Genomic DNA, 5,926 nt, shown 5'->3' with positions numbered 1-5,926 from the left:
GACCTCTATATTCACTGACTCTTATCTTTGGCTACCTTGCAATTCATCCTACCCCAAGACTCTCGGACTGCAGGCAGAGTCTTTCCAAGTGTCTGCTGGTTCAGTCACAATGATTCCCATTTCCTTAGCTTAAATCCCCATTTTCTTATAGTTCCCTTATTTTTCCATTTGGAAGCTTCATCTCTTCAGACAGGTAAAGTATTGCCCACCAACGATATTGTTTTATTTGTATCGGCCTGTTGGCCGTCTTCTGTAAGCCGCCCAGAGCCTGTTTACAGGGTGGGCGGGGTATAAATGTAAATATAAATAAATAAATGATATCTTGATAATGTGAATGTGCTATCCATCTCCCTTTATTTTTCCTAGAAGCTGTGTAATTGTGTGTGTGTGTGTGTATTGTTTGAATGTGGAAAAGAATACAGTAAAGACATCATTTTAAACTGACTTCAGCATTCGAGTCTATTACTGGTACCTACTGGAAAAGGCGGGACCTCTGTATACACTGGTGATTGCTCCCTATTGCTATCAAATACATTATATTCCCCAATATTGATAAGATAACAAAGCAATCAGGCTAACAAAGGTTCTATCCATTCCATTGCATACTTGTTCGACTGTTTCTGATATTCAAACAGTTCCTGGACATTTAGTGAAATTAAGATTTTTTTTTCATTATTTCAGTGGGTTTAGTATACAGGACCGCACTGTAAATGACTCATCAGAGCAGCATTTCAGAGCTACAGACATTAGAACTGAAGGAAATCCTCATCCATTTCTTTTCTTCATTGTTTTCATCTGGTTCTTTTCAGTTTCTTCAGCCACAAGAAAATCGTTCACATTCTGCCACGTTGACTAAGATGCTCCTTCATTTCAGAGACAGCACTATATTATTACACTGTATTATCGCAGCATTTACTACAAATCTCTTATATGTCCCTTTTAATCTGCAAGCAGTTTAATTTGGTTTGTAAGCAATGATGATCTGTATTAATTTCAGGAACAGGCAGTTATTGACAGCCAATGATTTAAAGCACAATATTGCAAAAGTAACTCTTAGGTAGGTTAATTTGATTTTCTGTTTGGTCATATGATTAAAGAAAAGCAAAGAAAGTTTAAGAAATCTACCCAAATGCATACAGTTAAGAGCAGAAATGAAGAATATTAGTTTGCAATGTGTTACTCTGATTCACTGGAGTCTCTCTGTTCATACTCCCTTAAGCACTTTTCAGTGATTAGAGGTACAACAAAATCACTCCATATTTCTATATAATTAAGCATATATCCCACAACTTTGTTCTCCTGTTGAGTGGCTTATTTTTTCATGCACACAGCAAATCTGATTTAATTACACATTCCCCCCCCCATTATTTTCTCAATATTTCAGCAGAGCGTCCAGTGTACTCCCTAAACATCAACAGTAGCAGAATAGCATTCCTTAATAAGAGACAACAAGAATCAAGTTTGAAATTCTGGAACAATGTAACACTGTAAAGGAAATTTACCCTGATGGACTGATTTCACACAGGGCACTTAGGCCACGTCTGAGCTCCTGGCTGACTGTTGGCATGCAAGTGTGAAACAAATTCACTTTGACATACACTTGTAATAGGTTTCTGCACTGACTGATGACTGTTAAAGGAAGGTCGATTCAGTGACTGTATTTCAACCATCTTGCCATTTTTGTGCCATTTGTCAACAGACGTATTCTCCCTGGAATGCATTTTTAGTTCTACCACTGACAGTTTTTCCACATAGTGCTATAAATTTGGGAATGGCTCCCCCCCACAACTGCACAGATTGAGCTATTGGATCAGTATGACTGGGCAGTGGGCACTGTATTTTCAATATGAGAAGATTGTACCATCATGTTTTGGCCTCCCTACCCATCATTTCTACTGCATCTGTTCTATTCTGCAGAGCTCTGGGGTTGGAGAAGTCTGTGTTTCTTTGCTCAAGATCAATGCATCCACCAATGAGAAATGACACAGAGGTCCTTTCCACACTAGACCTTAAATCCTGGTTCAACCCTGTCCTCGGACTTACACTCTACACAACACACAGGGTTCACCCCTGTAATTATCTCAGGGCATTTTTACATCCTACACTACACTGAAGTTCACCCATGTAATTACCTCGGGGTATTTTTTGTTTCCACATTACATTGAGGTCACCCCAGTTTCGCCCCACACTTGTCCCGGGATAAACGGATGCTGTTATAACAAGGTATTGTGTCGCGAGTTGAATTCTGATAAAACCAGGGATGAGATCCAAGTACAGATCCCTGGGTGTCTACCACAGAACCGTGTATGATTGCTATAGCATTTCTCAGGGAAATACCTCTGTCTATACTTCCAAGTTAATAAACGACAGCATGATAAAAATGCCACCAGAAACAGAAAAGCAGAAAACACAGCAATTCTGAGATTTCACAGGTTCTGGAGCCTGATCCAACATTGGCATCTCTTATGTTAGAACACCTTTGCAGGCAGGATTGAGCAATCAGAGTAGAAATTGGAGTACAAAATTTGCTTGGCTTTATAAGCATGCCTTGGCGGTAAGGGGGTAAAAATATTTGATGTGCCACTGGGAAGTCCTAGGCTGCACCTACATAACATTGGATATTGTGTTGTCACACTGTTGCAATCATTTGCAACTGAATTGTCTTGTCTGCACAGGAAAAATCCAGCGGTGAATCATTGCTATAGCACAATAACAACGCAACATTGAATGAAGTGGATGCAGCCCTGGACTCAAATCTTTACTTATTCATGAAAGTACTTGGCTGCGCTGATGGGTCTCAGTTTTCCATTTGTAAAATGGAAATAATAATAATTTAATTGTACAAGATTGTGTTGACGGGAAATACTGATGTAAAGCACTCTAAGGCTGCGATCACATGGGCCAGTAGATCTGACATAATTGCGAATGCCCGACAGATTGAAAGGGCGCGATCAGACAGCAACATCTGGGAAACGTCCCACAGCCATTGGCAACCCGTGCTGCACCGTCGCAGAAGTGGAGTAAAAAGACACCGGAGAAAATCTGGTAGTAAATGGGTTGCGACGGGCCATGGACGGACTTTCCCCTGTCTGATCACGCAAGCATGCTTCTGAGCTGTTGGGATGGTCTGATCGGGCCATCCCGGCTCGGTGCTGTTTCCCCTCCCCCCCTTCGCAGTATGCGCATCATCGCATACCCATAGGGGGCCCTCGGTGCGGAGGTGCAATTTCTTGTTTACGTGCATGGGAAACAAAGGGCAAAACCCCTCAACTCACCCACAGTTGTGTCTGACCACACAGTGACGGGCTACACCCGCAGCAATCTGTGTGATCTCACAACTGCGTGTCAAATTCCTCCGGAGGGAAGAACCTGGCTAACATCTGGGAAACGTCCAACAGCCATTGGCAACCCGTGCTGCACCATCGCAGAAGTGGAGTAAAAAGACACCGGAGAAAATCTGGTAGTAAATGGGTTGCGACGGGCCATGGATGGACTTTCCCCTGTCTGATCACGCAAGCATGCTTCTGAGCTGTTGGGATGGACTGATCAGGCCATCCCGGCTCGGTGCTGTTTCCCCTCCCCCCTTCGCAGTATGCGCATCATCGCATACCCATAGGGGGCCCTCGGTGCGGAGGTGCAATTTCTTGTTTACGTGCATGGGAAACAAAGGGCAAAACCCCTCAACTCACCCACAGTTGCATCTGATCACACAGTGACAGGCTACACCCGCAGCAACTAAGGGCTGTGTGATCTCATAACCATGGGTCAAATTCCTCTGGAGGGAATAGCCTTGCTTCCCCTCTGCTTCAACTGGCACGTGTTACTATAAAGCATTCGGAATGCAAAAACCCCATGTACTGTCTTTAAGCAGCAGCTGGACAAACACTTGTCAGGGATGCTCTAGGCTGATCCTGCACTGAGCAGGGGTTGGACTAGATGGCCTGTATAGCCCCCTTCCAACTCTGTGATTCTATGTTTCTATGAACAATTAAAAGCAATAACTATTAATAGTTCAAAATATTTTTAAAAAAAATGTATATGGGTAAATCAAACAAGTTATAATGGTAAGTGTGCAACAAGAATAATAGCCATATAAGCATAAATATTTTAGACATACTGTTTTAGTGGACTACTTTGGGGGGGTATTTCTGTCTCTGTGTGTGTGCCCATGCCTGGAAGTCGTGGTGACCTCTGGCAACTCCTACTGGGGCATGGAGGATGTTCAGAGAAGGGGCTTGATAGCCTGCCTCTGGCCTCCTGGCCCTGGTATTCTTTGGGGGTCTCCCATCCAAGTACTTGCCAGGGTCGGCCCTGCTTAGCTTCTGAGATCTGATGAGACCAGGCTTGCCTGGGCTATCCAGGTCAGAGCTTATTGGGCTGCTTCCATTGCACACAATACATAAAATCATAGTACTAGATAAGATCGAAAGGCATTGAAATCCAATTATCAAGACCTGCTTGAAGCAGTGAGATGTTGCCTGAAAAGGAAATGCTCCTAGGTGACTCAAGTAGGGTTGCCAGTTCCAGCTTGGGAAATTCCTGGAGATGTGGAGATGTGCATGGGAAGGACAGGATTTGGGGACTGGAAAGAACTTAATAAGGATGTGATGATGAAGAGTCTGCCCTCTAAGCCTGTCATTTTCTCCAGGGGAACTGATCTTTGTAGCCTGGAGATCAGTTGTAATTCCAGGAGAACACCAGGCTCCTTGAACATCTGGTGTTCAAAGACTTAAGCCAAGCCACGTATAGCAAGGTAAAGCAAGAATCATGTATCACTGTAGCAACTGTACTATCCTCTGAGGTGTAGTGGGTGGGAGGAACAGACCTATCCTGCTTTATCACCCTTTCAGGCCCGCTCAGTGGCCAGCACACAGTTGGCTCTGGTAGCTCCAGCAAGTCTCTTTGTTGCCTCCAGCTGGGAGAGAACACTCAGTTTGGCATTAAAGCTACGGTGTTGCCCCTAAATGATGATGTCAGTTTCAGGTGATGCTGGAAATGACATTACCATGATGTTGCCAGCTAGGGTTGCCAAGTCCCCCCTGGCCACTGGCGAGGGATGGTGGGTAGGGTTACCAGGTCCAGGTTCGGAAACTCCTGGAGATCTGGAGATGGAGCCTGGAAAGGACAGGGACCTCAATGAGATACAAAGCCATAGAGTCCACCCGCCAAAGCATCCATTCTCTCCAGGGGAACTGATCTCTGTAGGGTGTTGCCCCTAAATGATGATGTCAGTTTCAGGTGATGCTGGAAATGACATTACCATGATGTTGCCAGCTAGGGTTGCCAAGTCCCCCCTGGCCACTGGCGAGGGATGGTGGGTAGGGTTACCAGGTCCAGGTTCGGAAACTCCTGGAGATCTGGAGATGGAGCCTGGAAAGGACAGGGACCTCAATGAGATACAAAGCCATAGAGCCCACCCGCCAAAGTATCCATTCTCTCCAGGGGAACTGATCTCTGTAGTCTGGGGATGAACTGGAATTCCAGGAGATCCCCCAGGTCCCACCTGGAGGCTGGCATCCCTATTTTAAATGCCAGCGCCCCTCCCCAATAAGTCTCCCACCAGTTGCCTGCCTCCAGCTGGCAACCGTATAACCAAGGTACACAGAAACAGACCTAAGTTTGTCCTCTCCCATGCAGGGCCTGAAGAAGAAAGAGAATCTAGTTCTTAAGGATTCACTTAAAGGTGTGTGTATGTTTGTGTGTGTGTATATACACACACACACACACACACATATATATATATACAAGACTAGGAGTAATGCCCATTGTGGGAAGAAATACAACGAGATCTAGAAGCAAGCTCCAGATGAGTGTCCCGACTGTGGCTGGTGGGGCGGCAGAGGGAAGCGGAAAATGGAGGGAGGCAAGCCATGTTTCTTTCCTTCTGCTTAGCTATAAGGCAGGGCTGTCTCAAGTCATTTTGCTG

At 44.9% G+C, this 5,926-nt stretch overlaps 1 protein-coding gene across 1 annotated transcript in view; it reads right to left on the bottom strand.

Moving 5' to 3' along the window:
- Positions 1-5,926, bottom strand: part of DPT (dermatopontin) — a 20,598-nt gene that overhangs the window by 5,788 nt on the left and 8,884 nt on the right. The gene's annotated exons all lie outside the window — the stretch shown is intronic.

Source organism: Gekko japonicus, unplaced genomic scaffold (assembly GCF_001447785.1).
Source record: "Gekko japonicus isolate JY-2015 unplaced genomic scaffold, Gekko_japonicus_V1.1 scaffold2852, whole genome shotgun sequence".
NCBI classification, from domain to species: domain Eukaryota; kingdom Metazoa; phylum Chordata; class Lepidosauria; order Squamata; family Gekkonidae; genus Gekko; species Gekko japonicus.
The sequence above is the reverse complement of the archived record's forward strand: the minus strand, read 5'-3'. Positions and strand labels throughout refer to the sequence as shown.